The sequence below is a fragment of the Piliocolobus tephrosceles genome, chromosome 10 (genome assembly GCF_002776525.5).
Source record: "Piliocolobus tephrosceles isolate RC106 chromosome 10, ASM277652v3, whole genome shotgun sequence".
NCBI classification, from domain to species: domain Eukaryota; kingdom Metazoa; phylum Chordata; class Mammalia; order Primates; family Cercopithecidae; genus Piliocolobus; species Piliocolobus tephrosceles.
Window position 1 is genome coordinate 59,275,571 of NC_045443.1, and position 17,751 is coordinate 59,293,321.

General features: G+C 36.6%; 1 protein-coding gene and 1 pseudogene across 1 annotated transcript in view; both read right to left on the reverse strand.

The window, feature by feature from the left end:
• Positions 1-9,377, reverse strand: part of LOC111551269 — a 31,832-nt pseudogene extending 22,455 nt beyond the window's left edge.
• The window catches only part of TAFA2 (TAFA chemokine like family member 2), a 523,248-nt gene that overhangs the window by 366,961 nt on the left and 138,536 nt on the right, over positions 1-17,751 (reverse strand). The window lies entirely within an intron of this gene.

The following is a 17,751-nucleotide window of genomic DNA, read 5'->3' on the forward strand; positions in this document are numbered from 1 at the left end:
AATACTGTATATTAATGTATTTTAAATAATAATCAGGATGGAACGTCTCTAAGAGGGCTGCATCCATTGTGGCATCTCCTTCATATCTGAAGGGAATCCTCAAGGCAGAAGACATCCCTTCAAGGGGAGTCTACCCATTCCCAAGCTCTCTTATCCCTACAACCAAAAGCACCTAAATATTCAACTCTGCTCAGTGTCTAGCTCAATCCTGATCCCATGGAAGAACACTGTAAACAGTTCTAGGCCAAAATTAGGGTCAGACAGAATCAGCATAAGTCTTCTTGGCTGCTAATCCAGTTCAAGTGCTTGCATCCCAATTCTAACCACCTAGATTTAGTCCTAGGTTCTGCATTCAAGTCTTTTTGTGTGTGTGTAACATGCATAATGCAAGTATGTCGCAAAAACTGAGACTTTGCCTTCATCTGGCCAGTGTCCCTGCTGGAACAGAGCCTTACCCTGAATTCTGTTCTAGTAGCTGAAACCTTACTATTAGCTGAATGGTTTCTCTGGTCTTACCAGTCTACATATCTACCTGGAATCCTAAGTACTTGCATGATATTACTTTACCTTGCCTATCAAAACACTTATAACTCCATGATAAGCCTATATTTTGTCTGTTACTATACATCTTTATAATGTGCCCTCCATATCATCAACTGTATTGAACCACACATATCATCTCAATGCCTGTCTCATTCCAGTGGAGTAGCCTTCAAGCATACTCTATCCAGCCAAGGTTAATTGTGCTACATCCAGGCCAATCTTAAACATAACCTATGTGGTAAACACTTCTTAGATCTTCCCTAATGAAGGACTGACAGCACCTTGTCTTTCCTCCCCTTCTGTGGGGTTCTCATCATCAGAATTTCATTATTTCTAAAGATCTCAATAGTTTTATAAAATAAAAATTACATCTTCAAAAAAAGGGGGATAGAGATGTCAGCCACAGATAACAAGGACAAAAGTAACATTTATAAGTAGTTGTTTTTCATTCCTAAAACAGAAATGTAAAATATGTCATTTTAATTAACAATATTTTAATACATGTATTAAATCCTGCTGTACTTAAGAATAATATTTTCATTTAATTAGAATTATTATGGTAACTGAATCTCAAGTATTAATTACATATTTCTTTAAATTTTACTTGGTGTTCTGTTTGCTTCAAGTAGTTTTGGAATATATCATATTAAGCATCTTGCAAGGAATCTAAGATCTTCAAAGGAAAGAATTATATCTTGCATATAATACATGATAGTTTCATCCTATATCAAATCCATAAATCCCTACACATTGATTAAAACTACATGTTTGGGCATTTTATGGAGATTTGTAAAAGCTTTGCTGGCATTAGATTGAAGGCTGTATTAACAATTATGATAACTACTTTGGAAAAATAAAACAAACAAGGGAAAGCACAGAAAAGTTACAAGTGGCACTTGTTCTAACACTCTAAAGCAGATATAATCCCCTTCAATTCACAAAACTATTAATTACTCTCAAGGCTTGCAAGTGTTCTACACAGTTTGCAAACCTTTTTCTATCTTTGCAGTGCAAACTTTCAGACACAGAGGTATTTGAGAACCCACTAACAGTATGATCCTAAGGTATTATTGGGCAGTGGGTGTTTAAAAAAAGATACCAGGAAAACTCCAATTCCAAAATCTCCTCTACTCCTCATGTATTTCCTGTTGTTTGAAGTGCCCAAAGCTTTTTAGTTCAAGTTCTTAAGACCAGTAAAATTGGCAATAATCTAAGTGTTTTAACATTTGAAACTTCTATCATATTTATACTACTCAGAGTAACAAAAAGTCTATAATTACAAATAAAGTGGTGAGAAGAAATGGATCACAAGGATGCTAAGAATCTGAGTCTGGGAAAAGGGGTTATCAAAAGGGAGCAAAGGGCAAGATTCTGCGGATAAAACAAGACCAAGTGTGGACATTTCCCACAAGTAAGGAAAACCTGCATAACCTGAGTTCTGGCTTACACCAGACAGGTGTCAGTGTGGCACAGACCAAGAGAACCAGAACTAATAAACATGAAAATGGCAAGTGATTTTCAACTCAGGCTCCTTCTCTTTTTATCTGGCTCCACGGTTTGCTTCCTACTGACTGTTAAATCAACAGTCTAGGCAGACTTAGTCACGTGCCAAACAACTTGGAGGCCAACTGGTTTTGGAAAAGTTCATGAGAACTAGACTCCATCTTTATCTTTCTGCCTTTTTAGCTACTGCTATCCAAATGCTGGTTGAACAGCTGAACTTAAAATCTCTCCCAGATACAATGGAAAGAGAAGGCAAACAATCAATCTCCTGCAAGCTTCTAAACCATGTGAGAACAGAATAAGACCCAGGATGATCAGGCTGATTTCTGCTTCCCATAAAATTTGGCAGAGAAGCGTCTCCATCTGTGTTCCTTGGGCCCTTGGAAAATCACTGCGTCTGACATTTTAAGGCCCTAGATATCAGAGACAACATTCCCTTTGCAGGGAAGAACAGACTGAATCAACCATTAGATACAGCAATAGCTTTCTTTAGGGAGAAATCTAACTAGCTTATCTGGCAGACATCTGAGGCACAGATACTCTTTACTTAATGTAGACACAGTCTAGCTCATACAGAGAAATAAATAAGAATGTACTTCCAAATAAATATAAATCCCTACAAATTAAATTGATTTCATTCATGCTCCAGTTGCCCTGTTCATTTCCAACGTTTTTTTATGCTGATAACTTCCCTCCCAAGTTCTCTGTTCATGCTTGGGCTCACACATTCTCTTAATCTGTTAGCTATCTGTATTAGTTATTCATCAAATACTATATGCTTTTGGTTGAAACCTGACCAAGAATTTTTTTTTTAAGTCTCATGCTCTCCTAGGAATAACTTATAAGATGAAAATCCAGATTTCATCACACAATGCACATAGTGACCTCCGTGGGGGGAGATGTTACCAGTAAAATGAAGCTGCTTTCTGTCACAGCAAAGTGCTGTGGATTCTGAAATTTGAAGCCCAAAATAAAATATTCACAAACAACAAAAATATTTATGATTAAAGATGTTATGCATTCAAAATTATGCTCTATGAACTTTTGCTATGTCTTCTATTAAAAAACAGTAGCCTAATGCTAAAGTGTCAGATACTAACCTGAAGCTATTTTAAACGGTCCTGTTTTTAAAAATTGAGAAATGCTATATGTAGAGAATCTAATGTTTTTTTCTTTTTCCTCTCTCCTTACCAAAATCAATCAAATTACAATGGCTACCCAGAACACTTTGAAAGAAGCCTTATCATTCACAACACATATATAACAAACAGCAAGGAGGCTCCCCTAACCAGTATTGCATGCAGAGTGTCAACAAAAGACAGGAAAGAATACAAACTACCTGCTGTAAGAAAGACCAGAGCAAGAGATCTGACAGCTAACAGAGAACTTAAGAATGAGAACTGTGATCCAAAAGAAATTCTGAGAGAAAATAAGATGAATGGTGAAATCGGAAAGGAGGAAAATTACCTAGAGAAATAAGAGGCCCCAGAGAGATAGGGATACAAAGGTCGAAGTAGCCCATGGCCATAATGATGGATTCAGAAAGCAATAATGCTATAATTTGCTCTTTAAAAACTAGGACTGGATCCAAAAGATTAAAGTATGTTTCTGATACTATTTGACCCCAAAGTTCAACCTGCTCCTGTATTTGCTGTATATCAGAGCTAGAAAAATGAGTCAAGATAAGTCAGTTCTTGCACTGATTTATTGCCATCCAATTAGGAAGCTCTTGGCTCACTGATCAGAAACAAAGATTAAAGGAAAAAAAGATACTATAAAAGCTAAAACTTCTGCAATCTTCTATCTCAACTGACTACACAAAAAGATATGCAGTACCTAATTTAGTATGAGTTATAAATCACTGCAAGTGCTAAAGAAAAAAAAACCAGATGTTAACATTTAAACATGTTTCTTCCGGATTTGGGTGTATTATTGTCACGATAAAAATATTTTTAAATGAAGCTTTAAATGCCCTGATTTTGGCTGTCTACACAGAATATATCTAATATAAAACCACACTTAAGTAATAAATATTTATACCAATATAAAATACTCTACAGATTTCAGTAAATATGGTTGCTATAATAGTTATCTGGCATACTTCTTTCTAACTCCCTATGCCTTACTGAATCCGCAAACACATTGTTCAGGGTCCATAGATGAATAATTAACACTATGTGACGGAAGGATTTGTCTTAGTCTAATGGTTATTTGACAGATTACTTCTCTGTTCATTAGGGGGTGTTACTATTTCAACATACTATTTGTAAAACCTTTTAAAACATTATTTGCAAAAGTTAAAATCTACCTTTTTTTATTATTATTTTTTATCTTTTATTTTAGGTTGGAGGGTACATGTACAGGTTGTTACATAGGTAAACTTGTGTCATGGGGTTTGTTGTACAGATTAAAGTATACCTTTATTTTTTATTCATTAGGTTAACACCCATAGAAAATGTTTGTAGGAAAACAAATATCATCTTAAAACAAGGAAAGTAAAATAGTAATAATAATAATTAGGTCAGGAACTGAAGCATCAACAAGTGTACTGATCTATTAATAAGTAATGAACATTCTCTTATCAAGAGATTTTGATGTCTATTCAGCACCTAACTGGTAGCAAGATCTGTGAGACAGAAATAAGGTAGAAAGGGAGGAAGGAAGAGCAAACAAAGGAAGGTTAGGTCACAGAAAGCCTGGAGTTTAGGCCCTCATTGATAAACTGTATGATATTTGGCAAGTGGCAACCTCTATAAACCTCAGTTTTCTCTTAATATATGAGCTCAACTTATGTCCCAGGATCATCATAATGATTCAATTAGATGGTGTAGGTAATATTGTTTTACAAGTGATAAAGCTCTATGTAATATAAATTTATTACTTCTGTTAATATTTAGCTGAACAGAGGAAACAACATCAGAAATAATGAAGAATAAATTTGGTTAGATGCCGGGTTTATTTGATCACAGAGTACTGTTAAGGTTTACTAATTTAATTTCCAATGTAGCTTTTCAAACTTATTTATCCAAAGTGTTAGTTTGCATTTTTAAAAATACCTATTAAACCAAAAACCTAACCATGTAATTAATAAATCATTTTCTTTCCTTGAGGTATACATAGCCAAAGATATAAAAGAATTGTCATTTTACTACCCAAGAGAGATTTTTTAAATATTAAGCATAACCTTTTGTGCCTACCTCAGTCACCTGCCTTCAACAATAATATAGTTCCAGATTCCCTGAAATGCCAAAATGCAGCTAAATGAAGGTTAAAAAGGAGAATATGCACGCTGAAAGTTCTTACGTAGAACCTCTTCACAAGTTCTAGATGTGTAGGTCTTCAAAATATCACAAGAGAAACAAAAAACATAACCACATAAATTCCTGCTTTAGAGGGAAAAAAAGTGTTATGATAAAGTGATCTCTGAAGCAAATCTTTTCAAATAATTTTTTGTGATCATCCTAAAATGATTAGAGATTGCTTCTAATCCGGAATTAATCTTTCAGATATCTGAGTTGAATAGTTTTGGTAAGAGCAGACACAAGACAATAATATTTGTATTAGTCTGTTTTCACACTACTATAAAGAAATGCCCGAGACTGAGTGATTTATGAAGGAAAGAGGTTTAATTGACTTACAGTTCAGCATGGCTGGGGAGGCCTCAGGAAACTTACAATCATGGCAGAAGGTGAAGGGGAAGCAAGGCACCTTCCTCACAAGGCATCAGGGAGGAGATGTACCAAGCAAAGTGGGAAGAGCCTCTTATAAAATTATCAGATCTCGTGAGAACTCACTACCACTAGAACAGCATGGAGAAAACTGCCCCCATGATTCAATTACCTCCACCTGGTCTCTCCTTTGACATGTGGGGATTATTGGGATTCTGGGGATTTTAATTCAAGATGAGATTTGGGTGGGGACAAAAAGCCTAACCATATCAATACTCATGGAATACTGGAAATTAAAATCCTCACTTAGCAGCTCATTTTTTTCCTGATTATGTTTCCCCAATTTTCAAATCTTCATTTGTCAGCTCTTACTCTATTTACTGTTCAACCTTTGATCATAATGTTATTATATCAAATTCATTATTACTTTGCCCTGCTAGTGTCATTCTATTATTACACATAAGCCTTATGATAAGTAAGCTTAATGTGAAAATTGTTAATAGATTAATAAAATGGAGAAACAAATGATTCTGCATAACCCAAGGCCTACACTTTGCTATTACAATTGAGTTTTGCATAGCAAATGACAGCATGACCAGCAGTGTGTATTTCAGCTTAGTACTGCATATATATTGGACACAGAGAGACCGAAGGAGAGGAATATGTCATGCAAAGATTAAACAATTTAGACAAAATGTCTGTAGACAGAGCCACACTAAGAGGCAGACAAACCATGCAGCTGCTCATATTGCTAAGAAGCTATCAGTAGAAATAATAAGATGGAGAAAATTATATTAAACAATGTCCTCTTAAGGAGGAGACATATGAAAGAATACTTTGATAAGTCTCATTAGGTGAAGTACAACCTCCAGTGGATATGTCAAAGTCACAAAGGTAATATGTCTTCCAGGGAGGTGGGTATGGATTTACCAAATGAGCTGTATGTCCTGGCAAGCTGCCCCAGAACCTCTCCTCCACTCTCTCCACCCTCCATAGCACTCCTCTAAATGGACGTTGAATTAAGAAATAAAGAGAATTTTCTCAAAGAGGCACCATGATCCTACCAGGACAGCCAGACGTCACCTAATATGATCCTATTTTCACGTGAGATGATGCATTCTGGCAGCACTGTGGCTTGGAAGGGAGACACCTAAACTCACAGAGAAATATTAGCAGACAATTGGAATTACTCAGGCACGAAGTACCTAGCACCTGAACTCAACTAACGTCATTGGGAACAGAAAGAAAGCAGCTGAATCCATGAGTTTGGATGAGGTTGTAAAATAAACAAGCACATAGTGGGGAGAGCAATTAAAACATTTTCAGTTGAATAATGAGCAAAGAATCCAAACTACACTGAGCTCAGGATGAAGCAGGAGAATATCAAAAGCCCTTTTTTCATAAAGATTGACAATAAAGGGACGTTTTAAATTATCTTAAATGTCATAAATAATCTTGCCACAAAGTCAACATACACGGGAAAAACAGAAGGCTACTACAAAAACCGAGTTTTCAATATGAAGTCAACTTACATATAATGTATTATATCATGTACATATATTATTAAGTCCATTAAGAGACATATTAGAAACAAAAGAATATGTAAGAATCTTACCAAGAAATTGCAGAACAAAGGCCAACTCTCTGACCTGAGCACATCAGCAGAATTGACATGGTACCGCAGGGAAGTGTTGCTACCAATTGTCTATAAAAGAAAGTGGCTTCGAAAAATTTGCAAACTGCCACTTGAATATCCAAAATGATAACTCAGCTAAACATGAAAATGTATAGATTCAAAAGTGTAAATTCAGACTGATGTTGACTAGAGCAATTGCCCTGTGCTGGCTCATTTGGGTGTAGAGTAAAATTTGTTATCTATACCCCTGTACCTGCAAGAGAGCCCATTCTTTTGAAAAGAGAATTTTGAGATGCTTTTATTGTTACCACTACTAAAGGGCAAAGTAAACGCCTGAGATCATGCCCTCCGACCTTCCAAGGGTCACAGATTCTGAAAATTGTAATTGCCTCTCTCACCAAGATGTCAAACATAAAAAAGAATTAAAAGTTTATTACAGCCAGGTGCGGTGGCTCACGCCTGTAATCCCAGCACTTTGGGAGGCTGAGGCAGGTGGATCACGAGGTCAGGAGATCAAGACCATCCTGGCCAACACGGTGAAACCCCGTCTCTACTAAAAAATACAAAAAAAAAAAAAAAATTAGCCAGGTGTGGTGGCGGGCGCCTGTAGTCCCAGCTACTCGGGAGGCTGAGGCAGGAGAATGGTGTGAACCTGGGAGGCGGAGCTTGCAGTGAGCTGAGGTCACGCCACTGCACTCCAGCCTGGGCGACAGAGGGAGACTCCATCTCTAAAAAAAAAAAAAAAAAAAAAAAGCAGAATTGAATCCCTTCCAATCACTCAGTCTTGAAGAGTTCTCCAGGATTTCCAAAATGCCAACATTTCCCACTCTGAAAGTTTACTCTCTCCAAGGTAACAGACCTTAACAGCATCCTTAGTGTTGCTAAATTATACCAGAGGAAAAAAATTCTTTTTTGCTAAATCAGCTTTTGGTGTTCCTGTAATATTTTAGCTCTGTGCTTCCTGACAGCTAGGAGTCTAATTACCACTCTCCCATTCATCCATTCAGCAATCTTTGACTATCTTCAACCCAGTGAGGCATACAGATTGATCCTTACTCCTCCTCCTCCTGCCTGCTTCATACAAAAGGACTTCATTCAGATCCAGAAACAATTTCCCATGTTTTTCATAAAGAATGCCAATCTTATAGCTAATAACCTTGCTTCACAAGTCTACAGTCCATGCTCTATGGTAGGTACTGACAATAGAAAGACGAATCAAACACACTTCCTGTTTATGAGGGGATACAAGGTCAGGTGTGGGAAACAGACATTTAAGCAACTGCTTTTCTGCACCATTTTAGGTAAGCTTCCAGTAAGAATAGGAGCAGCAAGAATTGGGATTCCAGGAGAAATTCAAAAATGTACAATTTTTCATTACACAAATACTTCAATTCAATATAATCCGTTTACTTAGTGCCAACAGTGAGTTAGGCACTAGGCACACCTATCACCTGTCCATGAGGAGAGAGGCGACAGGAACTATGCATACCTGTCACCTGTCCATGAGGAGAAAGGTGACAGGCACTATGCGTAACAGTCACCTGTCCATGAGGAGAGAGGCGATGGGCACTATGCACACCTGTCACCTGTCCATGAGGAGAGAGGTGACAGGAACTATGCACAACTGTCACCAGTCCATGAGGAGAGAGGTGACAGGCACTATGCACAACTGTCACCTGTCCATGAGGAGAGAGGCGTCAGGCACTATGCATAACTGTTACCTGTCCATGAGGAGACAGGTGACAGTAACTATGCACACCTGTCACCTGTCCACGAGGAGAGAGGCGACGGGCACTATGCATACCTATCACCTGTCCATGAGGAGAAAGGCGACAGGCACTATGCATAATGGTCACCTGTCCATGAGGAGAGAGGCGATGGGCATTATGCACACCTGTCACCGGTCCATGAGGAGAGAGGTGACAGGAACTATGCACAGCTGTCACCAGTCCATGAGGAGAGAGGCGACGGGCACTATGCACACCTGTCACCTGTCCATGAGGAGAGAGGCGACAGTAACTATGCATACCTGTCACCTGTCCATGAGGAGAGAGGCAACAGTAACTACACACACCTGTCACCTGTCCATGAGGAAAGAGGCGACAGGCACTATGCATAACTGTCACCTGTCCATGAGGAGAGAGGCAACAGGTATGCATAGTGCCTGATTCACTGGGGGCACTAAGTAAATGGATTAAATTGAATTGAAGTATCCATGTAAGGAAAATTTTACATTGAACTTAAAGAAACGTGCAAATAAGTTTTATAGATAATTTACACCAGGAGTCAGCAAACGTTTTCTAAAAAAGGGCCAGATAGTAAGTATTTTATGCTTTGTAGTCCAGATCGTCTCTGTTGCGACTACTAACTCTGCCTTTGTAGTATGAACGCACTAACAGACAATACATAAACTAATAAACATGTTATATTTCCATAAAACTTTGATTGCAAAAGCAGGCAGTAGGCTATAAGTGACCCATAGCCATAGTTTTCCACTCCAACTTTAATTATAAAAATTGAGATGACTCAAACATTTTCATGGATACCTCTGACATCTACCAATGTCTCTTCTCATTTTACTTTTCCTCCTTGTGTGTGTGTGTGTGTATGTGTCTGTGTGTGTGTGTGTCTGTGTGTGTGTGTGTGTGTGAGAGAGAGAGAGAGAGAGAGACCGAGAGAGAGAGACAGAGAGAGAGAGTCTTACTCTGTTTGCCAGGGGCTGAAATGCAGTGGCATGATCACAGCTCACTGCAGTCTCAATCCCTCAGGCTCAAGTGATCCTCCAGCCTCAGCCTCCCAAGTAGCTAGGACTACAGGTGCACACCACCATGCCCAGCTAATTTTTTTCTTGTACAGATGGAGTCTCACTATGTTCCCCAGGCTGGTCTCAAACTCCTGGGACCTCAGGTGATCTGCCTGCCTTGGCCTCCCAAAGTGCTGGAATTACAAGCGTGAGCCACTGCACTGCACTCAGCCAACCCTCTTCTTTTTCTAAGAAGACTATCTTATCCTTTGTGCTCTAAGCAATTGGTAATTAGACACTTTAATATATTAGTCTTTTATTTTGAAACAATCCTCTGCTTGCTCACCTTTGCTCTGTTTTCCTAGCACCTGGCCATCAAGAAGAAGCAAGTAGGTCCTCAGTATTGGCAATTTACACCATTGATTCCATTAAAGTGATGAAAGCTGCTCTACCTAAATTCTAATTATTCTAGAACTTCGGGGTCTGAGCCAGAGCATAAATGCAAAAGTAGAATCTGAGAGATTCTTAGATTTGTGGAGATATTAGCCACAAATGAAGACTGTATCCAAGCACTGATATTTATTGTTTGCTAAATAAAGAGTGCAAGTTTAAAAATCAGTAGACCATTTCTTTAAAAGTTATTTAGTTATTTATTTGAACCTTTACTGAGAAGTCAGTTAATTCTGACCTTTTCATAAATTAAATGAAACTAGCCCTGGCCAAAAGGTGATGGGAAGAAAAGGTGAAAAGGTTAGTGGGTTGTTGTCATTTTTATTGCACAGAAATTTCTGAATTGAGCATTCAGCCAAAATATTGCAAAGATTCAAAATTTAATTTCCTGGGACCAGCAAGCCAATTTTTAATGGTACCATAAAGACTTCCAAAATGAGAGTTAATTTAATTCATTGTCATCCAAACCAAAATTGTGAAAGTATATAAAAAAGCAATCAGTACATTTTCTCCAAGTAATAATTTTCCTTTCTCCAAGTTTCATGTATATTACTACAACCTAGAGTAATATTTTCTCAGTAGTATATTTTTACTTGTTTAGTTAGCATAAGATGCTGCTCTAAATACATATATTTAATATACTGGTATGTTTTATAAAATAGTCTTATTTCCTTCCATTGTGACTTTGAAAGAGTACCTATATACATAAGGAAAATGAAAAGACCCTAAATACAGAAACTAACAAAGAGAGTATGTAAAATTGTTATGTGAATATAATAAATGCTGTTTTATTAACTTTGAAATAAAACCAACCATTAATAAATTGAAATTTTTATAACTTAAGCTATTTAATGTAATTCTATTTGAAATATGTATTGTTTACTAAAAACTTATTTTAGCCAAAAATAACACAAAGCTTCTAGAATGCCAACAAAATGTGTTTTAATAACCCAATTCATCAGAAAAATGTTGAGGAGGACTCTCTACCCCTTTTCACTCCTTTACAAGTTGAGGAGCTGCACAACATAGTGGAATGAAATTCCCTAACTTCAAACCTAGTTGTATTGCTTAGCAGCTGACGGTCTGGGCAAGTTATTTAACCTGGCTCTGAGTTTCATGAAATGGAAATAGTATTAGAACCTATCTCACAGGCTTGAAGTGCCACTTACATGAGATAATATTTGTAATCCACTATAAACAGAGCTTAATACATAGAAAATGTTGAATAAATGTCAGCCATTAGTAATATGTTCATTTTTCTTCGTTAAATGTGATTTTATTTACTACAATTTGTCCTCATAAATGACAAACAGAGACTAGAGGCCATAGCTACATAGAAAGGAGAATTGCGGTCAAGTAGTTCAGACAGGAGAAACACCCTAGAGCTCAACTCAGCATACGTGATACAGCTATGTACTTCCAGTGACTAAGAGTGCATGCTGCTGCAGGCAAGATACCAAAGCAATGTTTTGTGTCAGCAGCATTAAGCAGATCAGAAATCAGAAAAATTATATACAGTAACAGATTCTATGGTTAGCAACTGTAACTTAAATACAGAAAGCCTGTCTCTGTGTGTACAAATTCAAACATGGACATGATGCTGAAAAGTTTTTACTTAGTCTTTTCAGCCCTTTTCACCATTACTGCCTTGGATGCAATGTAAAGATTTGCCCATTGTATTTCCGCAAAGCAACATTTCAAAATTAAAGTTCCAGGACACTTAAGTCTAAGACTGACATCATACACAATCTCAGAGTTCACCTCAATATCTTCAGCCTGAAGAAAATGGATAAAAAGTACAAGATACTTTAAGCTTTAGTGAACTGTAACTTATTTTTAAAAAGAAGGGGAAGGTATATTTTAATGTGAATTACATTTTAAAGCAAAAGCAATATAATGGTACTTCTAGAACATCATAAACTTTGAATAAAAATGGATCAGTTCATACTTAATGCTTTGTTCCATAAAGCTCTTCCAGATACTTGAAATGTTACAGCTGCTACTTTACATAAAACAATATGCTCTTCTATAAAGCTGTGTTCTAAATATATAACGCTTGGGTACATTTCATGGCATTTTAAAATGCATTGTTTTCTGGACTTGCATGTATTGGTGATTTCAGGGATAGAGAATTATAAAACAGTGTCACAATTTAAAGTATGCAAACATTATGATTTCATCACAGAATCTTATTTTTAAAACAGTATTTTATTTATCTTCTAAATAAGATTAAAGAACAGAAATTAGTCTCATACCTACAGTAGGTTTTTCTAGATCACTACTGCTATAGACAAGGTTTGTATCTCTCCAAAAATTCATGTGTTAAATTCTAATGGTCAATGTGATAGTATTAGGAGGTGGGGCCTTTGGGGGTGATTAAGTCATGAGAGTGGAGTCCTCACAGATGGGATCAATGCCCTTATAAAAGAGGCCTCAGAGAACTCCCTCCCCACTTCCACCGTGTGAGACTCCAGGAAGCAGTCCCCCACAATATACTGAACCTGCCAGCACCTTGATCTTGGACTTCTCAGCCTTCAGAACTGTGAGAAATAAATTTCTGTCCTTTATAAACCACACGGTTATTTGTATTTTGTTACAAAAACCCAAACAAAGATAACTATAGCAGTCAATATTTAGCCCATATATTTCAGAATAATAAAAAATAAATCCCTGAAGTAGAAAAGAACCTCTCCATGTGATATTTTCACATACCATTTAGTCAACTTATTACAATGATAAGTATAAATATATCTACATTGTCTCCACTGGTATTAATTTTGACCTTCAGCAGCAGAATTAAACTTATCAAACATGATTATGTGTTATGCAGGTCACAATTACTATTGTGCCACCATTTCGATGACAAACTAGAAAGATTGAAAAAAACAGAAATGATTTTAGATGACTGTACCTAAATAATTTCTAATAATAAAAATCAACAGTCATCTAAAGATATATTAGATATCTGGTTATATTTTAGATCGCATTTTTCAAAGTTCAGGTTATAACCTATTAATATATCCTCAGAATCAATATAGTGGTTCACAACTTGCAATTTTTTACCAAAATGACAGACTAGAAAAAAATACAAAAGAATAGAGATACTAGAACACATCATATCTATAATAAAAGTATCTTTTCATAAAGCATATTTTTAGTTACATGAGTATGTGTGTGTATGTTGGATTACAATTAAAATCCATTTCTTATTATAGGTTACTGTCAAAAACCTTTGAAAGTCAATAGAGAGCTATCATACATAAATGTAAGTACAAAACTAAAATGCAAAATTCTTAACTCTCACTTCTATGTAGTTCACTTCCCACTCAAAGTTAGGATTTCAATATATGTCCATAATATCTAAAGTTCTAACAAATATAGAAAAATTGTTTTCTGCATTAAAGGCCAAATTCATTCCTGATATTATGACTCAGGTTTTTGAAAAATGGAAATTATACTTTTCTTTTTTTATTGCTCTATCTCCTATAATGCTTTTATTATGAAGGGGGTGGTGAATATTTGAAGTTCAGTAGGACAAAGCAACCCACACAATCATTTGCTACATCACCAGACATTTAAAACACTCTCTTCTTCAATTCAGCAAAATGCTATTATAGTAACCAATATTTCCTCTAATTTTTGAAAGTATGAATAGAATATTATTACATAAAAACAACTAACCACAATATTTAGCATAGAAAAGTTCAACTCATCTTGACAACCACTAGTGTGGCATATAATAATAATTAAATTTAAATTAGTAGTAGTGTTTGCACATGGTCTAACCAGTCAGTGATAGTGTATTGGTGGAAGAAATTGTTCTAGAACTTGCAGGCACCTGGAGGCCTGAGGTCCATGGGCTCCCCCACCAACCCCACTTCCCACACAACATGACCACTCTTCTGGTGTCCCATCTCTGCATTTTGCAGAGTTAAGGCAACCCCTGGACACTTGGGTCTGCTCTGACTCAATCTTAACACCTAGGAATGAGCAAGTCCTTCCTCAAAGAAATCCCAAAAACAGGGAGATAACCTATGTTTTGACCACAAAAATGAAAATCAAAAACCACTTCAGACACACCAACCACTGCATTCACTAGGAGGAGAAATGGGTGCTGCCTACATCAAGCATAACAACAACAAAAACAAAAAACAAAAAGATGGGGGCCCAAGGGTGCTTCTAATCTGTCATTTGGATAAAGTTAGCTGGTATTTTGTTTAAGTTTTTCTGTCTATGCTCTTGAGAGAGAAAGGCCTGTAGTTTTAGGTCTGTCATGCTGTCCTTTTCTAAGTTTGGTATCAAGAGTGTACGTACCTCTCATTGCTATTCCCTGGAAATGTTTTTGGTGGAATACTGAAATTATTTGTTCCTTGAAGGTTGGGATGAACTTACCCATAATACCATCTGAGGCTAGTGTTTAATTTGTGGGAAGATTTTTATTAACTGATTTAATTTCTTCAATGCTCATAAAATGTTTCAAGTTTTCTATTTCTTCTTGAATTTTGGTAGGAGGTGATTTTCAAAAAATTTCCCCTTTAGTTTAACTTCTCAAATTTATTACCATTAAATTATTCACAGTATGTTTCTGATCTTGTTAATATCTCAGTTTTGTCCCTTCTTTTAATTCTTAGTATTTTTTCTTGCTTTCTTTTTTTCTCTTCTTGTTCTGATCCATCTTGCAAGATGTTATGTTAGTCTTCTAAAGAAACCAAATTTTGATTTTGATGATCCATCCCCTGTGTTTTCTTTCTAATTATGATTATATGAGTGTTTATGCCTACTATATTATGTTGTACTTTCTATTTTTCTCTTATTTTCTATAGTGCTTGTTTTTCTTATTTTGTGCTTTATTTCAAATTATTAAATTACTTTGTCATTCAATTTACTCAGTTTGGAAATTATATACTCTGTCTCTTTTCCTTGAGTTCCTTTTCCGTGAAATTTTACTATGCATACTTAAGAAAGTAAAGTCTAAAATTAATCAGTATCATTACCTCCCTTTCAAAAAAACATAGGAATTTAGGCCACTTTAACTCCTTAATACTTCACACTCAATTATATGTGATTGCCATATATTTAAGTTCTATCATTTTAACCACACTAATTAGACATTGTTGTTATTGGTTCATGTGGTGGGTATCAGTTCAGCTGTAACCACAGGTTTCTGATTTTCTTCGCTCAACATTCCCTCTTGCATTCAGATCTCACTTAAGGAATCACTTTTGAGATCATTATTTATAATTTCCTTTAATGAAGGATCAGCCAATGGCAAGCTCTCTCTTTAATTGTCTGAAAATATCTTCATTTTGCTCTCATTCTAATAAATAAATAAATAAATAAATAAATAAATAAATAAATAAAACTAATTTGCTGAATATAACATTGAAGCTAGACAATTGTTTTCTTTTAATAACTTAAGATATTATTCCACTGTCTCCTGGCTTCCATTCTTGCTATTGAGAAATCAACTATGCCTGTCATTCCTTTGTAAGAAATCTGTCTTTACTGTGGAGCTGATTATGAGATCGTCTCACTCCCACGATGATGGGCCTTTAGTGAGATTTCCTTTTGTTCACTTGGGATTGCTTGGGTTTTCCTAACCTAAGGAGTAGATTATTCTCTCTCTCCTCCCACGATTCTGATTAGATAGATATTAGACTTTTTTTTTTTTTTTTTTTTTTTTTTGAGGCGGAGTCTTGCCCTCTCGCCCAGGCTGGAATGCAGTGGTGTGATCTTGGCTCACTGCAACCTCCGCCTCCCAGGTTCAAGGGATTCTCCTGCCCCAGCCTCCCAAGTAGCTGGGATTACAGGCACGCGCCACTACGCCCAGCTAATTTTTGTATTTTTAGTAGAGATGGGGTTTCACTATGTTGGTCAGGCTGATCTCAAACTCTTGACCTCGTAATCCGCCCACCTCGGCCCCTCAAAGTTCTGGGATTACAGGCGTGAGCCAGCGCGCCCAGCCACTTTTCACTTATTGTTTTATTTAGCCATATTTATAGAGTGCTCACTATGTGCTGGGCACTGATTTACAGGCACAGCAGTGAATAATTCAGTCTAAGTTCTTCCCTCAGAGGTCTTACATTTGAATGAGGCAAGGCAGTTAGTACAGCTGTAGTATGTCTGACAGTGCTGTGTTTCATATCCTGCCCTCCTTTTCATGTTTTCTCACCTCTTTTTTTTTTTTCCTGTGTTCCTTTCATGCATTCTTTCATTCAAGAAGTAATTGTTCAACTGGGCATAGTAGCTCACACTTGTAAACTCGTCATTTTGGGAAGCGAAGGTAGCAGGATCACTTGAGCTCAAGAGTTTGAGACCAGCCTAAGCAACACAGTGAGACCCTGTCTACAGAAATTTTCAAAAATATATCTGAGTGTTCTGGCATGAGCCTGTAGTCCCAGCTATCAGAAGGCTGAAGCGGGAAGATCCCTTGAGCCCAGGAGTTGGAGGTTCTGGAGATCTATGATTGCACCACTGCATTCCATCCTGGGTGACAGAAGGATACCTAGTCTCTAAAAAATAAAAATAAAAAGATGAAAGTCATTGTTGAACTGCTACTGTGGGACAAGCATTATTTTAGGCCCTGGGGCTGCTGCACTAAGCATGAAGAATAGTCTATTGGGTAGGACTGGGGAGACAAGCAACAAACAACTATGTTAATAAATAGAATGTCACCAGGTAACAAATACTGTGAAGAAAAGTAAAGCGTGGTACAAGATAGCAGAAGTTTAGCAGTGCGGGGGTTGCTGTTTTATAATAATGGTCAGGAAAGGGTTTCAGAATAAGGTATTATTTGAGCAGAAATCTGAAAGAAATGAAGGAGCAAGCCACGTGGCCACCTGAAGCAAAGTATTCCAGGCAGAGTAAACAGCAGGAGTCACGGTAAGTTCATCTTGAATAATTTTCAGTGCTTCTTAATAGGCCACAAATTCCATTTTCAGTTATGTCTATTGTTTAGGCTGTTCATTAAGTTTTTAATATCAATTTTTATATTTTTCATTAGATGTCCTATTCGCTTTTCAATTCCATATACTCAGTTTCAGGGTCACTTGTTCCTCATTTATATTTTAATTTGATCTTTTATTTCTTCCTACTATATTAAAATATTTTTATAATTATATGTCTGATATGTCTCCAGTTTTTGAGGATCTGTATTAGTTATCAGTTATCATTGTTTCAGAACAATATCACCACAAACTTAGTAACTT